The sequence below is a fragment of the Heterodontus francisci genome, chromosome 29 (genome assembly GCF_036365525.1).
Source record: "Heterodontus francisci isolate sHetFra1 chromosome 29, sHetFra1.hap1, whole genome shotgun sequence".
Taxonomy (NCBI): domain Eukaryota; kingdom Metazoa; phylum Chordata; class Chondrichthyes; order Heterodontiformes; family Heterodontidae; genus Heterodontus; species Heterodontus francisci.
In genome coordinates, this window is record NC_090399.1 from 46326023 (window position 1) to 46347909 (window position 21887).

The 21887-nt window shown below is 47.8% G+C and overlaps 1 pseudogene; it reads right to left on the reverse strand.

Moving 5' to 3' along the window:
• LOC137346265 (major histocompatibility complex class I-related gene protein-like) overlaps positions 1–21887 on the reverse strand; it is a 119467-nt pseudogene that overhangs the window by 92567 nt on the left and 5013 nt on the right.

Below are 21887 nucleotides of genomic sequence, written 5' to 3' on the forward strand. Positions count from 1 at the left end.
GAGAGACACAGGGGAAACAGAGAGTCACAAGGGAAACAGACAGTCTCAGGGGAAACAGACAGTCTCAGGGGAAAGAGAGAAACACTGGGGAAGGAGAGAGACACTGGGGAAGGAGGGAGACACTGGGGAAAGAGAGAGTCACAAGGGAAACAGACAGACACAGGGGAAATAGAGAGACACAGGAGAAACACAGGGGAAACAGAGAGAAATAGGGGAAAAAGAGAGACACAGGGCAAAGAGAGAGAAATAAGGGACAGAGAGAGAAATAGGGCAAACAGGGTCATGGGGAAACAGAGAGAAATAGTGGAAAGAGAGAGACACAGGGGAAAGAGAGAAAATTAAGGGAAAGAGAGAAAATTAGGGGAAAGAGAGGGACACAGGGGAAAGAGAGAGAAATCGGGGAACGAGAGAGACAGAGGGGAAAGAGAGAGAAATAGGGGTAACAGAGAGAAATAGGGGAAAGAGAGACACAGGGGAAACAGAGAGAAACAGGGGAAACGCAGAGACACAGGGGAAAGAGAGAGACACAGGTGAAACAGAGAGAAATGGGGGAAAGAGAGAGAAATAAGGGAAACAGAGTCACAGTAGAAACTGAGAGAAATAGGGGAAAGAGAGAGACACAGGGGAAAGAGAGAGACACAGGTGAAACAGAGAGAAATGGGGGAAAGAGAGAGAAATAGGGGAAACAGAGTCACAGGGAAAACTGAGAGAAATAGCGAAAAGATAGAGACACAGGGGAAAGAGAGAGAAATTGGGGAAAGAGAGAGACACAGGGGAAAAAGAGAAAAATAGGGGAAAGAGAGGGACACAGGGGAAAGAGAGAAATAGGGGAAAGAGAGAGACACAGGGGATACAGAGAGTCACAGGGGAAACAGGGAGACACCGAAGAAACAGAGAGTCACAGGGGAAACAGAGAGACACAGGTGAAACAGAAAGAAATTGAGGAAACAGAGAAAATAGCGGAAACAGAGAGAAATCGGGGAAACAGAGACATACAGGGGAAAGAGAGAGAAATAGGGGAAACAGAGAGAAATCGGGGAAACAGAGATATACAGGGGAAAGAGAGAGAAATAGGGGAAACAGAGATATACAGGGGAAAGAGAGAGAAATAGGGGAAACAGAGAGACACAGGGGAAACGGAGAGAAATAGGGGAAACAGAGAGACACAGAAGAAACGGAGAGAAATAGGGGAAACAGAGAGACACAGGGGAAAGAGAGAGAAATAGGGGAAATAGAGAGACACAGGGGACAGAGAGAGACACCGGGGAAATGCAGAGACACAGGGGAAGGAGAGAGACACAGGTGAAACAGAGAGAAATGGGGGAAACAGAGACACGGGGGAAACAGAGACACAGGGGAAACAGAGAGAAATAGGGGAAAGAGAGAGACACAGGGGACAGAGAGAGAAATAGGGGAAACAGAGTCACAGGGGAAACAGAGAGAAACAGGGGAAACGCAGAGATACAGGGGAAAGAGAGAGACACAGGTGAAACAGAGAGAAATGGGGGTAACAGAGACACAGGGGAAAGAGAGAGAAATAAGCGACAGAGAGAGAAATAGGGCAAACAGAGTCACAGGGGAAACAGAGAGAAATAGCAAAAAGAGAGAGACACAGGGGAAACAGTGAGAAATAGGGGAAAGAGAGTGACACAGCGGAAAGAGAGAAAATTAAGGGAAAGAGAGAAAATTAAGGGAAAGAGAGAAAATTAAGGGGAAACACAGATAAACAGGGGAAACAAAGAGACACAGGAGAAATGGGGGAAACAGAGAGACACAGGGGAAACACAGAGAAATAGGGGAAACAGAGAGAAAAGGGGAAACAGAGAGACACAGGGGTAACAGAGAGTTAAAGGGGAAACAGAGAGACACAGGGGAAAGAGAGAAAGGCAGGGGAAATAGAGAATCACAGGGGAAACAGAGTGTCTAAGAGGAAACAGCGAGTCATGGGGTTATCGAGAGAAACAGGGGAACAGAGAGGCACAGGGGAAACAGAGAAGCACAGGGGAAACACAGAGACACTTGGGAAACAGATAGTCACAGGGGAAACACAGAGACACTTGGGAAACAGAGAAAAACAGGGGAAACAGAGAGACACAGGGGAAACAGAGAGACACAGGCGAGACGTGGAGACACAGGGGAAATAGAGAGACACAGGGGAAACAGAGAGACACGGGGGAAACAGGGAGACACAGGTGAAATGCAGGGGAAACAGAGAGACACAGGGGAAACAGAGAGTCACAAGGGAAACAGACAGTCTCAGGGGAAACAGACAGTCTCAGGGGAAAGAGAGAAACACTGGGGAAGGAGAGAGACACTGGGGAAGGAGAGAGACACTGGGGAAAGAGAGAGTCACAAGGGAAACAGAGAGACACAGGGGAAATAGAGAGACACAGGAGAAACACAGGGGAAACAGAGAAACACAGGGCAACAGAGAGACACAGGGGAAACATAGAAAAACAGGGGAAACAGAGAGTCGCAGGGGAAACAGAGAGTCGCAGGGGAAACTGGCAGATACAGGCGAAACAGAGAGACACAGGCTAAACCGGGAGACACAGGCGAAACCAAGAGGCACAAACGAAACCGAGAGACACAGGGGAAGCAGAGAAAAACAGGGGAAACAGAGAGACACAGGTGAAGCAGAGAGACACAGGTGAAACAGAGTCACAGGGAAACAGAGAGACAAGGGGAAAGAGAGAAACACAGGGGAAGGAGAGATACACAGGGGAAAGAGAGAGAAACAAGGGAAACAGAGAGATACAGGTGAAACAGAAAGAAATTGAGGAAACAGAGATATACAGGGGAAACACAGATAAACAGGGGAAACTGAGAGACACAGGGGAAAAAGAGAAAATAGGGGAAACAGAGAGAAATCGGGGAAACAGAGACATACAGGGGAAAGAGAGAGAAATAGGGGAAACAGAGAGAAATCGGGGAAACAGAGATATACAGGGGAAAGAGAGAGAAATAGGGGAAACAGAGATATACAGGGGAAAGAGAGAGAAATAGGGGAAACAGAGAGACACAGGGGAAACGGAGAGAAATAGGGGAAACAGAGAGACACAGAGGAAACGGAGAGAAATAGGGGAAACAGAGACACGGGGGAAACAGAGACACAGGGGAAACAGAGAGAAATAGGGGAAAGAGAGAGACACAGGGGACAGAGAGAGAAATAGGGGAAACAGAGTCACAGGGGAAAGAGAGAGAAACAGGGGAAACGCAGAGATACAGGGGAAAGAGAGAGACACAGGTGAAACAGAGAGAAATGGGGGAAAAAGAGACACAGGGGAAAGAGAGAGAAATAAGCGACAGAGAGAGAAATAGGGCAAACAGAGTCACAGGGGAAACAGAGAGAAATAGCAAAAAGAGAGAGACACAGGGGAAACAGTGAGAAATAGGGGAAAGAGAGTGACACAGCGGAAAGAGAGAAAATTAAGGGAAAGAGAGAAAATTAAGGGAAAGAGAGAAAATTAAGGGGAAACACAGATAAACAGGGGAAACAAAGAGACACAGGAGAAATGGGGGAAACAGAGAGACACAGGGGAAACACAGAGAAATAGGGGAAACAGAGAGAAAAGGGGAAACAGAGAGACACAGGGGTAACAGAGAGTTAAAGGGGAAACAGAGAGACACAGGGGAAAGAGAGAAAGGCAGGGGAAATAGAGAATCACAGGGGAAACAGAGTGTCTAAGAGGAAACAGCGAGTCATGGGGTTATCGAGAGAAACAGGGGAACAGAGAGGCACAGGGGAAACAGAGAAGCACAGGGGAAACACAGAGACACTTGGGAAACAGATAGTCACAGGGGAAACACAGAGACACTTGGGAAACAGAGAAAAACAGGGGAAACAGAGAGACACAGGGGAAACAGAGAGACACAGGCGAGACGTGGAGACACAGGGGAAATAGAGAGACACAGGGGAAACAGAGAGACACGGGGGAAACAGGGAGACACAGGTGAAATGCAGGGGAAACAGAGAGACACAGGGGAAACAGAGAGTCACAAGGGAAACAGACAGTCTCAGGGGAAACAGACAGTCTCAGGGGAAAGAGAGAAACACTGGGGAAGGAGAGAGACACTGGGGAAGGAGAGAGACACTGGGGAAAGAGAGAGTCACAAGGGAAACAGAGAGACACAGGGGAAATAGAGAGACACAGGAGAAACACAGGGGAAACAGAGAAACACAGGGCAACAGAGAGACACAGGGGAAACATAGAAAAACAGGGGAAACAGAGAGTCGCAGGGGAAACAGAGAGTCGCAGGGGAAACTGGCAGATACAGGCGAAACAGAGAGACACAGGCTAAACCGGGAGACACAGGCGAAACCAAGAGTCACAAACGAAACCGAGAGACACAGGGGAAGCAGAGAAAAACAGGGGAAAAGGAGAGACACAGGTGAAGCAGAGAGACACAGGTGAAACAGAGTCACAGGGAAACAGAGAGACAAGGGGAAAGAGAGAAACACAGGGGAAGGAGAGAAACACAGGGGAAAGAGAGAGAAACAAGGGAAGCAGAATGATACAGGGGAAGGAGAGAGTCACAGGGGAAGGAGAGAAACACAGGGGAAAGAGAGAAACACAGGGGAAAGAGAGAGACACAGGGGAAAGAGAGAGACACAGGGGAAACAGAGAGACACAGGGGAAACAGAGAAACAAGCAGAAACGGAGAGACACAGGGGAAATAGAGATTCACAGAGGATACAGAGAGACACAGGGGAAACAGAGAGACACAGGGGAAACAGAGAGAAATAGGGGAAAGAGAGATAAATAGGGGAAACACAGAGACACAGGGGAAAGAGACAGAAATAGGGGAAACAGAGTGACACAGGGGAGAGAGAGAGAAAGAGGGGGATCAGACAGACACCGGGGAAACAGACAGAGACCGGGGAAACAGAAGGACACAGGGGAAAGAGAGAGAAATAGGGGAAAAAGACAGACACCGGCGAAACAGAGAGACACAGGGGAAACAGCGAGAAATAGGGGAGAGAGAAATCGGGGAAACAGAGTCACGGGGAAGCACAGAGAAATAGGGGAAATAGAGAGACACAGGGGAAACAGAGAGAAATAGGGGAAACAGAGTCACAGTAGAAACTGAGAGAAATAGGGGAAAGAGAGAGACACAGGTGAAAGAGAGAGAAATAAGGGACAGAGAGAGAAATAGGGGAAACAGAGTCACAGGGGAAACAGAGAGAAATAGCGGAAAGATAGAGACACAGGGGAAAGAGAGAGAAATAGCAGAAAGATAGAGCCACAGGGGAAACAGAGAGAAATAGGGGAAAGCGAGAGACACAGGGGAAAGAGAGAAAAATAGGGGAAAGCGAGGGACACAGGGGAAAGAGAGAAAATTAAGGGAAAGAGAGAGACACAGGGGAAAGAGAGAGAAATAGGGGATACAGAGAGACACAGGGGAAAGAGAGAGAAATAGGGGAAACAAAGTGTCACAGGGGAAACAGAGAAATAGGGGAAACTGAGAGACACAGGGGAAACAGAGCGAAATAGGGGAAACAGAGAGAAATAGGGGATACAGAGAGAAATAGGGGATACAGAGATTCACAGGGGAAACAGGGAGAAATAGGGGAAAGCGAGGGACACAGGGGAAAGAGAGAAAATTAAGGGAAAGAGAGAGACACAGGGGAAAGAGAGAGACACAGAGGAAACAGAGAGAAATAGGAGAAACAGAGAGACACAGGGGAAACAGAGCGAAATAGGGGAAACAGAGAGAAATAGGGGAAACTGAGAGACACAGGGGAAACGGAGAGAAACAGGAGAAACAGAGAGACACAGGGGAAACAGAGCGAAATAGGGGAAACAGAGAGAAATAGGAGAAACAAAGTGTCACAGGGGAAACAGAGAAATAGGGGAAACTGAGAGACACAGGGGAAACAGAGCAAAATAGGGGAAACAGAGAGAAATAGGGGAAACAGAGAGAAATAGTGGATACAGAGTGTCACAGGGGAAACAGGGAGAAATAGGGGAAAGAGAGAGACACAGCGGAAAGAGAGAGAAATAAGGGAAACAGAGAGACACAGGGGAAAGAGAGAGACACAGGGGAAACAAAGTGTCACAGGGGAAACAGAGAAATAGGGGAAACTGAGAGACACAGGGGAAACAGAGCAAAATAGGGGAAACAGAGAGAAATAGGAGAAACAGAGAGACACAGGGGAAACGGAGAGATATAGGGGAAACAGAGAGAAATAAGGGAAACAGAGAGACACAGGGGAAAGAGAGAGAAATAGGGGAAACAAAGTGTCACAGGGGAAACAGAGAAATAGGGGAAACTGAGAGACACAGGGGAAACAGAGCGAAATAGGGGAAACAGAGAGAAATAGGGGATACAGAGAGAAATAGGGGATACAGAGAGTCACAGGGGAAACAGGGAGAAATAGGGGAAAGCGAGGGACACAGGGGAAAGAGAGAAAATTAAGGGAAAGAGAGAGACACAGGGGAAAGAGAGAGACACAGAGGAAACAGAGAGAAATAGGAGAAACAGAGAGACACAGGGGAAACAGAGCGAAATAGGGGAAACAGAGAGAAATAGGGGAAACTGAGAGACACAGGGGAAACGGAGAGAAACAGGAGAAACAGAGAGACACAGGGGAAACAGAGCGAAATAGGGGAAACAGAGAGACACAGGGGAAAGAGAGAGAAATAGGGGAAACAAAGTGTCACAGGGGAAACAGAGAAATAGGGGAAACTGAGAGACACAGGGGAAACAGAGCGAAATAGGGGAAACAGAGAGAAATAGGAGAAACAGAGAGACACAGGGGAAACGGAGAGAAAGAGGGGAAACAGAGAGAAATAAGGGAAACAGAGAGACACAGGGGAAAGCGATAGAAATAGGGGAAACAGAGAGACACAGGGGACACAGAGAGACACCGGGAAAACGCAGAGACACAGGGGAAACAGAGATAAATAGGGGAAAGAGGGAGACACAGGGGAAAGAGAGAAAATTAAGGGAAAGAGAGGGACACGGGGAAAGAGAGAGAAATAAGGGACAGAGAAAGAAATAGGGCAAACAGAGTCACAGAGGAAACAGAGAGAAATAACGGAAAGAGAGAGACACAGGGGAAAGAGAGAAAATTAAGGGAAAGAGAGGGACACAGGGGAAAGAGAGAGAAATAGGGGTAACAGAGCGAAATAGGGGACAGAGAGAGACACGGGGGAAACAGAGAGACACAGGGGAAACAGAGAAACAAGCAGAAACGGAGAGACACAGGGGAAATAGAGATTCACAGAAGATACAGAGAGACACAGGGGAAACAGAGAGACACAGGGGAAGGCGAGAGAAATGGGGGAAACAGTGTCACAGGGGAAACAGAGAGAAATAGGGGAAAGAGAGAGACACAGGGGAAACAGAGAGACACAGGGGACACAGTGAGACACCAGGAAAACGCAGAGACACAGGGGAAAGAGAGAGACACAGGTGAAACAGAGAGAAATGGGGGAAACAGTGTCACAGGGGAAACAGAGAGAAATAGGGGAAAGAGAGAGACACAGGGGAAACAGAGAGAAATAGGGGAAAGAGAGAGACACAGGGGAAAGAGAGAAAAGTAAGGGAAAGAGAGGGACACAGGGGAAAGAGAGAGAAATAGGGGAAAGAGAGAGACACAGGGGAAAGAGAGAGAAATAGGGGTAACAGAGCGAAATAGGGGATAGAGAGAGACACGGGGGAAACAGAGTGACACAGGGGAAAGAGAGAGAAATAGGGGAAAGAGAGAGACACAGGGGAAAGAGAGAGAAATAGGGGTAACAGAGCGAAATAGGGGATAGAGAGAGACACGGGGGAAACAGAGAGACACAGGGGAAACAGAGAGAAATAGGGGATAGAGAGAGACATGGGGGAAACAGAGAGACACAGGGCAAAGAGAGCGAAATAGGGGATAGAGAGAGACACGGGGGAAACAGAGAGACACAGGGGAAACAGAGAAACAAGCAGAAACGGAGAGACACAGGGGAAATAGAGATTCACAGAGGATACAGAGAGACACAGGGGAAACAGAGAGACACAGGGGAAACAGAGAGAAATAGGGGAAAGAGAGATAAATAGGGGAAACACAGAGACACAGGGGAAAGAGCCAGAAATAGGGGAAACAGAGTGACACCGGGGAGAGAGAGAGAAAGAGGGGGATCAGACAGACACCGGGGAAACAGACAGACACCGGGGAAACAGAAAGACACAGGGGAAACGGAGAGAAATAGGGGAAACAGAGAGACACAGGGGAAACAGAGTCACAGTGGAAACAGAGAGAAACAGGGGAAACAGAGAGACACAGGGGAAAGAGAGAGAAATAGGGGAAACAGACAGACACCGGCGAAACAGAGAGACACAGGGGAAACAGCGAGAAACAGGGGAAAGAGAGAGAAATCGGGGAAACAGAGTCACGGGGAAGCAGCGAGAAATAGGGGAAATAGAGAGACACGGGAAACAGAGAGAAATAGGGGAAACAGAGTCACAGTAGAAACTGAGAGAAATAGGGGAAAGAGAGTCACAGGGGAAACAGAGAAAAATAGCGGAAAGATAGAGACACAGGGGAAACAGAGAGAAATAGGGGAAAGAGAGAGACACAGGTGAAAGAGAAAGAAATAAGGGACAGAGAGAGAAATAGGGGAAACGGAGTCACAGGGGAAACAGAGAGAAATAGCGGAAAGATAGAGACACAGGGGAAAGAGAGAAAAATAGGGGAAAGTGAGGGACACAGGGGAAAGAGAGAGACACAGAGGAAACAGAGAGAAATAGGGGATAGAGAGAGACACGGGGGAAACAGAGAGACACAGGGGAAACAGAGAAACAAGCAGAAACGGAGAGACACAGGGGAAATAGAGATTCACAGAGGATACAGAGAGACACAGGGGAAACAGAGAGACACAGGGGAAACAGAGAGAAATAGGGGAAAGAGAGATAAATAGGGGAAACACAGAGACACAGGGGAAAGAGCCAGAAATAGGGGAAACAGAGTGACACCGGGGAGAGAGAGAGAAAGAGGGGGATCAGACAGACACCGGGGAAACAGACAGACACCGGGGAAACAGAAAGACACAGGGGAAACAGAGAGAAATAGGGGAAACAGAGAGACACAGGGGAAACAGAGTCACAGTGGAAACAGAGAGAAACAGGGGAAACAGAGAGACACAGGGGAAAGAGAGAGAAATAGGGGAAACAGACAGACACCGGCGAAACAGAGAGACACAGGGGAAACAGCGAGAAACAGGGGAAAGAGAGAGAAATCGGGGAAACAGAGTCACGGGGAAGCAGCGAGAAATAGGGGAAATAGAGAGACACGGGAAACAGAGAGAAATAGGGGAAACAGAGTCACAGTAGAAACTGAGAGAAATAGGGGAAAGAGAGTCACAGGGGAAACAGAGAAAAATAGCGGAAAGATAGAGACACAGGGGAAACAGAGAGAAATAGGGGAAAGAGAGAGACACAGGTGAAAGAGAAAGAAATAAGGGACAGAGAGAGAAATAGGGGAAACGGAGTCACAGGGGAAACAGAGAGAAATAGCGGAAAGATAGAGACACAGGGGAAAGAGAGAAAAATAGGGGAAAGTGAGGGACACAGGGGAAAGAGAGAGACACAGAGGAAACAGAGAGAAATAGGGGATACAGAGAGTCACAGGGGAAACAGGGAGAAATAGGGGAAAGAGAGAGAAATAGGGGAAACAGAGAGACACAGGGGAAACAGAGAGACACAGGGGAAACAGAGAGAAATAGGGGAAACTGAGAGACACAGGGGAAACAGAGCGAAATAGGGGAAACAGAGAGAAATAGGAGAAACAGAGAGACACAGGGGAAACAGAGAAAAATTGGGGAAACAGAGAGAAATCGGGGAAACACAGATAAACAGGGGAAACAGAGAGACACAGGGGAAACGGAGAGATATAGGGGAAACAGAGAGAAATAGGGGAAACAGAGAGACACAGGGAAAACGCAGAGACACAGGGGAAAGAGAGAGACACAGGGGAAAGAGAGAGACACAGGGGACACAGAGAGACACGGGGGAAACAGAGAGACACAGAGGAAAGAGAGGAAGGCAGGGGAAATAGAGAAATACAGGTGAAACAGAGTGTCTAAGAGGAAACAGCGAGTCATGGGGTTATAGAGAGAAACAGGGGAACAAAGTGTCACAGGGGAAACAGAGCAAAATAGGGGAAACAGAGAGAAATAGGGGAAACAGAGAGAAATAGGGGATACAGAGTGTCACAGGGGAAACAGGGAGAAATAGGGGAAAGAGAGAGACACAGCGGAAAGAGAGAGAAATAGGGGAAACAGAGAGACACAGGGGAAAGAGAGAGAAATAGGGGAAACAAAGTGTCACAGGGGAAACAGAGAAATAGGGGAAACTGAGAGACACAGGGGAAACAGAGCGAAATAGGGGAAACAGAGAGAAATAGGAGAAACAGAGAGACACAGGGGAAACGGAGAGATATAGGGGAAACAGAGAGAAATAAGGGAAACAGAGAGACACAGGGGAAAGAGAGAGAAATAGGGGAAACAAAGTGTCACAGGGGAAACAGAGAAATAGGGGAAACTGAGAGACACAGGGGAAACAGAGCGAAATAGGGGAAACAGAGAGAAATAGGGGATACAGAGAGAAATAGGGGATACAGAGAGTCACAGGGGAAACAGGGAGAAATAGGGGAAAGCGAGGGACACAGGGGAAAGAGAGAAAATTAAGGGAAAGAGAGAGACACAGGGGAAAGAGAGAGACACAGAGGAAACAGAGAGAAATAGGAGAAACAGAGAGACACAGGGGAAACAGAGCGAAATAGGGGAAACAGAGAGAAATAGGGGAAACTGAGAGACACAGGGGAAACGGAGAGAAACAGGAGAAACAGAGAGACACAGGGGAAACAGAGCGAAATAGGGGAAACAGAGAGAAATAAGAGAAACAAAGTGTCACAGGGGAAACAGAGAAATAGGGGAAACTGAGAGACACAGGGGAAACAGAGCAAAATAGGGGAAACAGAGAGAAATAGGGGATACAGAGTGTCACAGGGGAAACAGGGAGAAATAGGGGAAAGAGAGAGACACAGCGGAAAGAGAGAGAAATAGGGGAAACAGAGAGACACAGGGGAAAGAGAGAGAAATAGGGGAAAGAGAGAGACACAGCGGAAAGAGAGAGACACAGGGGAAACAGAGCGAAATAGGGGAAACAGAGAGAAATAGGGGAAAGCGATAGAAATAGGGGAAACAGAGAGACACAGGGGACACAGAGAGACACCGGGAAAACGCAGAGACACAGGGGAAAGAGAGAGACACAGGTGAAACAGAGAGAAATAGGGGAAAGAGGGAGACACAGGGGAAAGAGAGAAAATTAAGGGAAAGAGAGGGACACGGGGAAAGAGAGAGAAATAAGGGACAGAGAAAGAAATAGGGCAAACAGAGTCACAGAGGAAACAGAGAGAAATAACGGAAAGAGAGAGACACAGGGGAAAGAGAGAAAATTAAGGGAAAGAGAGGGACACAGGGGAAAGAGAGAGAAATAGGGGTAACAGAGCGAAATAGGGGACAGAGAGAGACACGGGGGAAACAGAGAGACACAGGGGAAACAGAGAAACAAGCAGAAACGGAGAGACACAGGGGAAATAGAGATTCACAGAAGATACAGAGAGACACAGGGGAAACAGAGAGACACAGGGGAAGGCGAGAGAAATGGGGGAAACAGTGTCACAGGGGAAACAGAGAGAAATAGGGGAAAGAGAGAGACACAGGGGAAACAGAGAGACACAGGGGACACAGTGAGACACCAGGAAAACGCAGAGACACAGGGGAAAGAGAGAGACACAGGTGAAACAGAGAGAAATGGGGGAAACAGTGTCACAGGGGAAACAGAGAGAAATAGGGGAAAGAGAGAGACACAGGGGAAACAGAGAGAAATAGGGGAAAGAGAGAGACACAGGGGAAAGAGAGAAAAGTAAGGGAAAGAGAGGGACACAGGGGAAAGAGAGAGAAATAGGGGAAAGAGAGAGACACAGGGGAAAGAGAGAGAAATAGGGGTAACAGAGCGAAATAGGGGATAGAGAGAGACACGGGGGAAACAGAGTGACACAGGGGAAAGAGAGAGAAATAGGGGAAAGAGAGAGACACAGGGGAAAGAGAGAGAAATAGGGGTAACAGAGCGAAATAGGGGATAGAGAGAGACACGGGGGAAACAGAGAGACACAGGGGAAACAGAGAGAAATAGGGGATAGAGAGAGACACGGGGGAAACAGAGAGACACAGGGGAAACAGAGAAACAAGCAGAAACGGAGAGACACAGGGGAAATAGAGATTCACAGAGGATACAGAGAGACACAGGGGAAACAGAGAGACACAGGGGAAACAGAGAGAAATAGGGGAAAGAGAGATAAATAGGGGAAACACAGAGACACAGGGGAAAGAGCCAGAAATAGGGGAAACAGAGTGACACCGGGGAGAGAGAGAGAAAGAGGGGGATCAGACAGACACCGGGGAAACAGACAGACACCGGGGAAACAGAAAGACACAGGGGAAACAGAGAGAAATAGGGGAAACAGAGAGACACAGGGGAAACAGAGTCACAGTGGAAACAGAGAGAAACAGGGGAAACAGAGAGACACAGGGGAAAGAGAGAGAAATAGGGGAAACAGACAGACACCGGCGAAACAGAGAGACACAGGGGAAACAACGAGAAACAGGGGAAAGAGAGAGAAATCGGGGAAACAGAGTCACGGGGAAGCAGCGAGAAATAGGGGAAATAGAGAGACACGGGAAACAGAGAGAAATAGGGGAAACAGAGTCACAGTAGAAACTGAGAGAAATAGGGGAAAGAGAGTCACAGGGGAAACAGAGAAAAATAGCGGAAAGATAGAGACACAGGGGAAACAGAGAGAAATAGGGGAAAGAGAGAGACACAGGTGAAAGAGAAAGAAATAAGGGACAGAGAGAGAAATAGGGGAAACGGAGTCACAGGGGAAACAGAGAGAAATAGCGGAAAGATAGAGACACAGGGGAAAGAGAGAAAAATAGGGGAAAGTGAGGGACACAGGGGAAAGAGAGAGACACAGAGGAAACAGAGAGAAATAGGGGATAGAGAGAGACACGGGGGAAACAGAGAGACACAGGGGAAACAGAGAAACAAGCAGAAACGGAGAGACACAGGGGAAATAGAGATTCACAGAGGATACAGAGAGACACAGGGGAAACAGAGAGACACAGGGGAAACAGAGAGAAATAGGGGAAAGAGAGATAAATAGGGGAAACACAGAGACACAGGGGAAAGAGCCAGAAATAGGGGAAACAGAGTGACACCGGGGAGAGAGAGAGAAAGAGGGGGATCAGACAGACACCGGGGAAACAGACAGACACCGGGGAAACAGAAAGACACAGGGGAAACGGAGAGAAATAGGGGAAACAGAGAGACACAGGGGAAACAGAGTCACAGTGGAAACAGAGAGAAACAGGGGAAACAGAGAGACACAGGGGAAAGAGAGAGAAATAGGGGAAACAGACAGACACCGGCGAAACAGAGAGACACAGGGGAAACAGCGAGAAACAGGGGAAAGAGAGAGAAATCGGGGAAACAGAGTCACGGGGAAGCAGCGAGAAATAGGGGAAATAGAGAGACACGGGAAACAGAGAGAAATAGGGGAAACAGAGTCACAGTAGAAACTGAGAGAAATAGGGGAAAGAGAGTCACAGGGGAAACAGAGAAAAATAGCGGAAAGATAGAGACACAGGGGAAACAGAGAGAAATAGGGGAAAGAGAGAGACACAGGTGAAAGAGAAAGAAATAAGGGACAGAGAGAGAAATAGGGGAAACGGAGTCACAGGGGAAACAGAGAGAAATAGCGGAAAGATAGAGACACGGGGAAAGAGAGAAAAATAGGGGAAAGTGAGGGACACAGGGGAAAGAGAGAGACACAGAGGAAACAGAGAGAAATAGGGGATACAGAGAGTCACAGGGGAAACAGGGAGAAATAGGGGAAAGAGAGAGACACAGCGGAAAGAGAGAGAAATAGGGGAAACAGAGAGACACAGGGGAAACAGAGAGACACAGGGGAAACAGAGAGAAATAGGGGAAACTGAGAGACACAGGGGAAACAGAGCGAAATAGGGGAAACAGAGATAAATAGGAGAAACAGAGAGACACAGGGGAAACAGAGAAAAATTGGGGAAACAGAGAGAAATCGGGGAAACACAGATAAACAGGGGAAACAGAGAGACACAGGGGAAATGGAGAGAAATAGGGGAAACAGAGAGACACAGGGGAAACGGAGAGATATAGGGGAAACAGAGAGAAATAGGGGAAACAGAGAGACACAGGGAAAACGCAGAGACACAGGGGAAAGAGAGAGACACAGGGGAAAGAGAGAGACACAGGGGACACAGAGAGACACGGGGGAAACAGAGAGACACAGAGGAAAGAGAGGAAGGCAGGGTAAATAGAGAAATACAGGTGAAACAGAGTGTCTAAGAGGAAACAGCGAGTCATGGGGTTATAGAGAGAAACAGGGGAACAGAGAGGCACAGGGGAAACAGAGAGGCACAGGGTTATAGAGAGACACGGGGGACATAGGGAGACACAGGGGAAACAGAAACACAGGGAAACAGAGAGTCATGGGGTTATAGAGAGAAACAGGGGAAACAGAGAGGCACAGAGGAAACAGAGAGAAATAGGGGATACAGAGAGTCACAGGGGAAACAGGGAGAAATAGGGGAAAGAGAGAGACACAGCGGAAAGAGAGAGAAATAGGGGAAACAGAGAGACACAGGGGAAACAGAGAGGCACAGGGTTATAGAGAGACACGGGGGACATAGGGAGACACAGGGGAAACAGAAACACAGGGAAACAGAGAGTCATGGGGTTATAGAGAGAAACAGGGGAAACAGAGAGGCACAGGGGAAACAAAATAAAAACAGGGGAAACAGGAGACACATAGAAACACAGAAAATAGGAGCAGGAGTAGGCCATTCGGCCCTTTGAGCCTGCTCCGCCATTCATTAGATCATGGCTGATCATTCAAATCATTGACCTGTTCCCGATTTCGCCCCATATCCTTTGATCCTTTTTAACCTAAGCGCTATATCTAACTCCTTCTTGAAAACATATGATATGTTGGCTTCAACTGCTTTCTGTGGTAACGAATTCCATAGGCTCACCACTCTTTGGGTGAAGTAATTTCTCCTCGTCTCAGTCCTGAAAGGTTTAACCCATATCCGTGGACTATGACCCCTGGTTCTGGACTCCCCCACCATCGGGAACATCCTTCCTGCATCTACCCTGTCAAGTCCTGTTAGAATTTTATAGGTTTCTATGAGATCCCCCTTCTTCTGAATTCCAGCGAATATAAACCTAACCAACTCAATCTCTCCTCATATGTCAGTCCCGCCATCCCAGGAATCAGTCTGGCAAACCTTCATTGCACTCCCTTTATAGCAAGGTCATCCTCCCTCAGATAAGGAGACCAAAACTGCACAGAATAATACAGGTGTGGCCTCACCAAGGCCCTGTATAATTGCAGCAAGACATCCCTGCTTCTGTACTCGAATCCTCTCGCTATGAAGGCCAACATACCATTTGTCTTTTTTACCGCCTGTTGCACCTGCATGCTTACCTTCTGCGACTGTTGTACGAGAACACCTAGGTCTTGCTGCATATTCCCCTCTCTCAGTTTATAGCAGTTCAGATAATAATCTGCCTTCCTGTTTTTGCTACCAAAATGGATAACCTCACATTTATTCACATTATACTGCATCTGCCATGCATTAGCCCACTCACTCAACTTGTCCAAATCACCCTGAAGCCTCTCTGCATCCTCTTCACAACTCACCATCCCAACCAGTTTTGTGTCATCTGCAAATTTGGAGTTATTACATTTAGTTCCCTCATGTAAATCATTCATATATATTGTGAATAGCTGGGGTCCTGGCCCAAATCCCTGCAGTACCCCACTAGTCACTGCCTGCCATTTGGAAAAAGACCCATTGATCCCTACTCTTTGTTTCCTGTCTGCCAACCAATTTTCTATCCATCACAATACACTATCCCCAATCCCATGTGCTTTAATTTTACATGTTAATCTCTTATGTGGGACTTTGTCGAAAGCCTTCTGAAAGTCCAAATAAACCATATCCACTGGCTCCCCCTCATCAACTCTACTAGTTACATCCTCGAAGAAATCTGCTAGATTTGTCAAGCATGATTTCCCTTTCGTAAATCCATGCTGACACTGCCCGATTCTACCACTCTTCTCCAAATGTTCTGCTATAAAATCTTTGATAATGGACTCTAGAATTTTCCCCACTACTGATGTCAGGCTGACTGGTCTATAATTCCTTGCTTTCTCTCTACCTCCCTGTTTAAATAGTGGGGTTACAGTAGCTACCCTCCAATCTGTAGGAACTGTTCCAGAGTCTATAGAATCTTGGAAGATGACCAACAATGCATCCACTATTCCTAGGGCCACTTCCATAAGTTCTCTGGGATGCAGACCATCAGTCCCTGGGGATTTATCGGCCTTCAATCCCATCAATTTCCCCAACACTATTTCTCTACCAATACTGATTTCCTTCAAGTTCCTGTCTCTCACTAAACCCTGTGTTCCCCAACATTTCTCGTATTATATTTGTGTCCTCCTTTGTGAAGACAGAACCAAAGTATGCATTTAGTTGGTCAGCCAATTTTAATTCCCCATAAGAAATTCCCCTGCTTCTGATTGTGAGGGACCTACATTTGTCTTCACCAATCTTTTTCTCTTCACCTACCTATAGAAATGTTTACAGTCAGTTTTTATGTACCCCGCAAGCTTGCTCTCCTACTCTATTTTACTCTTCTTAATCAATCCTTGGTCCTCCTTTGCTGAATTCTAAACTGCTCCCAATCCTCAGGTCTGTTGTTTTTTCTGGAAAATTTATATGCCTCTTCCTTGGATCTAATGCTATCTCTAAAGAGACATGGGGAATAGACAGACAAGGTGGGCATAGAGAGATACAGGGGGAATAGAGAGACAAAGTGAAAATAGAGATATACAGGATTAGCGAGATAGGGGGATTAGAGTGATACAGAGGTTCAGTGAGACACGTGGGGAATAGAGAAATACAGGGGAATAGAGAAACATAGGGAATAAGGGACAAGGGGGGCAATAGAGGGAAACGGGGGGCAGTAAAGAGACACAGGGAGAAGAGACATGGGGGATTAGAGGGACATGGAGGGCAATAGAGGGACACGGGAGGAATAGAGAGACTTGGGGATTAGAGGGTCACGTTGGGAATAGAGTAACACAGGGTTCCAGAGAAACAAGGGCAAATAGAGAGTCATGGGTTCGGGGGGGGGGGGGGGGGGGGTGGGAATAAAGCGACACAGTGGCATAGAGAGAGACGGGAGAGTAGAGAGACATGGGAAATAGAGAGACATGGGGAATTGAGAGACAAGAAGGAAGAGAGAGTCACGGGGAGAATAGACAGACACGGAGGGAATAGAGAGATACAGGAGGAAAAGCATGATGTGGTGGAGAATTGAGAGACACGAAGCTCTTAACGCCTGGGACACTGAGCTCCACCCCAGGACACCGAGATCTCTCCACCCCAGCTACACAGTGCTCCAACTCCAGGGAAGCTGAGATCTCTTTACCCAGGGGCATATAGCTTCACCCCAGGAACACAGAGCTACACGCCATGGACACAGAACTGCAACCCTCCCCCATCCCCCAGCCCCACTGTAGTGTACAGAACTCCACCACAGGCACACACAGACCTCTAGCTGGGACAAGAGCTCCACCACCAGCACCCCCAGACCTCGAACTGGGACAGAGCTCTACCACAGATCACAGAGCTCCATACCAGGGACACAGATCCTGCTCCAATGCTACCTGCACACACCTAGCTGGCCCTGCTCGCAAACTCACCACTAGTCTGGTTGTTCAGGGACATAAGGTATGTAATGGCAAATTTCAGATCCTGCTCCACCTCTAGCATGAACTGTGTTTGCTGCTTAGTGTGTATGAGTTCCAAAATCTCTGTCAGCCATTGATCCCGGTGTGTAAACTTCTTCCGATCATTGTCGTACGTAGCAACATGCGCCTCATCAAGATAAGCAACCATCTGAAACTCCGGGAGATTGGGAATCTGAAGTTATGAATGTGAAGAAACCCTGGAGAGAGTGAGAGCCTAAAACAGAGATAGAGAGAGAGAGACATCAGGACTTGAACCTCCAAATACCAAACCCACATAGTGAGACATCAAGGCACGAACTCCAAAACACCAGAGACGTAGTCAGTATGGCACAGAAGGAGGCCATTCAGCCCATTGGTCCATGCCAGATCTCCCTGAGCAGTCCAGCCAATCCCACTCCCCCACTCTATCCCTGTCGCTCTGCAATTTATTTCCCTCGAGTGCCCATCCAATTTCCCTTTGAAATCTCCACTTACACCACACTTGTAGGAGCGAGTTCCAGGTCATTACCACTCGTTGCATATAAATTTCTTCCTCATAATCCCCCTGCGTCTCTTGCCCAAAGCCTTCAATCTGTGTTTCCCAATCTTTGTACCTTTAGTTAATAGCAACAGCTTTCCTCTGTCCACCTTTCCAAACCTGCCAAAATCTTGAAACCCTCTGTCAAATTTCCCCTCAATCTCCTTTACTCCAACAGCAACCGAGCTTCTCCAACATAATCTTGCAGCAAAAATCCCTCATCCCTGGAACCATTCTACCTTCTCACAGAACCTTCCGAAAGTGTGGTGGCCGGAACTGAACACAATACACTCGTTGTAGACTAACAAGAGCTTGAGAAAGATTTAGCACAACTTGAGGGTAATTAAGGGTTAATTTTATCTTAAGTCTGGTCTGTCTTTGATTTAACAGATTAATTTAACAGTTGCTGTTCGGGTTGGAGAAGGTGAGTTTTCGACCAGCTTCAAACAGAGTTCACTCAGGCTCTGCTTGCAGCTGCACCTTGTTAATTAGAGAATTGGCTTAAACCAGCTTTCAGGGGCTCGAGTCAGTCAGTATAAAAGTGGGCCATCTTACAGTGCTGAGTTGGGTTACATTAGAGTACTAAAGTGGAAGTTGATGAGGAGGGGTGTGAGGAGTGCCTTTCATCCCCTCCCTGTCCTCAGATTGAGGGGAGCTGAGATTTTCCAAAGTGCACAGCTGACTGTGAGTAAGTCCTGGTGGGTATTTTTTCAAAGTGGATTGAATTGTAAGTCATTGTTTTAGCAAGACTTAGTTTTTTTTAAAAAATTTATAATAGTCTTCTAAAGTTTTAAACTTAAAGGGTTTAGTCATGGCAGGAGAGCTTCAAGCTGTGGTTTGCTCCTCTTGCTGCATGTGGGAATCTGGGAACATTTCCAGTCCCCGGGACCAGCATGTGTGCAGGAAGTTTGTCCAGCTGCAGCTCCTGGAAACTTAGGTTTTTGAGCTGGAACAATGGCTGGAAACACTGGAGCATCCATGAGTCTGAGAGTGTTGTGGATAGTGTGTATAGAGAGGTGGTCACACCACAGCTGAAGGGACTTGAGGAAGAAAGGGAATGGGTGACCACCAGGCAGTCCAAGAGAATCAGGCAGGTAGTTCAGGAATCCCCTGGGATCTTGCTTGTAAATCGGTATTCCATTTTGGAGGCTGGTTCCTCCAGACAGGGTGGACAAAGCCAAGCTTCTGGCACCTCAAGCAGCCTGTCTGCACAGGAAGGGGGAAAGAGAGGAAGAGCAATAGTAATAGGGGATTCTATAATCAAGGGAACAGATAGGTGCTACTGTCGCTGTCCATGTGACTCCAGGATGGTGTGTTGCCTCCCTGGTGCCAGGGTCTGGGATGTCACTGAACAGCTGCAGGGCATCTTGAATGGGGAGGGTGATGAGGCAGAGGTCATGGCACATGTTTGTACCAATGACATAGGTAGAAAGAGGGATGAGGTCTTGCATCAAGAATTCAGGGAGTTAGGCAGTTGACTAAAAAGCAGGACCTCTCTGGTTGTAATCTCTGGATTACTCCCAGTGCCACATGCTAGTGAGTATAGAAATAGGAGAATAGCACAGATGAATGTGTGGCTTAAGAGTTGGTGTAGGAGGGATGGTTTTAAATTCCTGGACCATTGGGACCATTCTAGGGAAGGCAGGACCTGTACAAGCGGGATGGTCTACATCTGAACCAGAAGGGGACTAACATCCTTGCTGGTGGGTTTGCTAGTGCTGTTGGGAGGAGTTTAAACTAATTTGGCAGGGGGTGGGGATGCAGATTCCAAGCAGAATAGGGACACAGGAAAGCAAACAAATCGTCATTAACAATGTGCTCAGTAGACTCCATGTGGGGCATTGCAGCACTTCAGGAGACACTCCTCCCTGCGAGTGGATCTCGAAGAGAGCAAGACTACACCACCTTCTGGCAGGGTAGGGATCCTGAAGAACCAAGACAGCATGGAGTGGGCTTCGCCATCAGAAACTCTTTGCTCAGCATGATAGAGCCACCCTCAAATGGCTCAGAACGCATACTGTCCATCCGACTGTTCACCACCTCTGGTCCAGTACACCTACTCAGGATCTATGCTCCAACACTCTGCTCCCCACCTGAAGTTCTACGAGGAGCTCCATAATATTAGTCGCATCCCCAATACTGAACAACGGTTCCTGCTGGGCGACTTTAATGCCAGGGGTGGGGCTGACCATGACTCATGGCCCTCCTGTCTCGGGCACTATGCCATTGGAAGGATGAATGAGAATGGACAGAGACTGCTTGAGTTGAGTACCTATCTCAATCTCTGCATCACGAACTTGTTCTTTCATACTAAACCCTGTCTCCAGGTTTCATGGAGACACCCAAGATCACCAGCTGGACCTCATCGTCATAAGGCGAGCTTCCGTAAACCGTGTTCAAGTCACACGCAGCTTTCACAGTGCGGACTGCGACACTGACCACTCCCTGGTGTGCAGCAAAGTTAGACTCAAACCAAAGAGGCTATATCCAAGCAGAAGGGTTGCCTGTGCATCAACACTAACAGAATTTCTTAAGCGCAGCTGTCACATAAGTTTCTAAATTCACTTGAAAAATCCCTTCAAAACACTCCTACAGGGGATGCAGAGACCAAGTGGGCCCACATCGGACGCCATCTATGATTCAGCAATGACCACCTTTGGTAAACGTGAGAAGCCGAATGCAGACTGGCTTCAATCTCCGCTTGAAGAGCTGGAACCAGTCATAGCCGCTAAGCGCATTGCACTGCTGAACTACAAGAAAGCCGCCAGAAGCACCGTGCAAAGAACAGCCAGGCGCTGCGCAAATGACTACTGGCAACACCTATGCAATCGTATTCAGCTGGCCTCCAACACCGGAAACATCAGAGGAATGTATGATGGCATTAAGAGAGCTTTTGGGCCAACCATCAGGAAGGTCGCCCCCCCCCCACCTTCAAATCTAAATCGGGGGACACAATCACTGACCAATGCAAGCAAATGGACCGCTGGGTGGAGCACTACCTAGAACTGTACTCCAGGGGAAATGCTGTCACTGTTACTGCCCTCAATGCAGCCCAGTCTCTGCCAGTCATGGATGAGCTGGACGTACAGCCAACAAAATTGGAATTCAGTGATGCCATCGATTCTCTAGACACTGGAAAAACCCCTGGGAAGGATGGCATTACCCCTGAAATAATCAACAGTGCCAAGCCTGCTATACTTTCAGCACTCCATGAACTGCTTTGCCTGTGCTGGGATGAGGGAGCAGTACCTCAGGACATGCGCGATGCCAATATCATCACCCTCTATAAATACAAAGGTGACTGTGTTGACTGCAACAACTACTGTGGAATCTCCCTGCTCAGCACAGTGGGGAAATTCTTCGCTTGAGTCACTTTTAAACAGGCTCCAGAAGCTGGCTGAGCGTGTCTACCCTGAGGCAGTGTGGCTTTCGTGCAGAGATCCACCATTGACATGCTGTTCT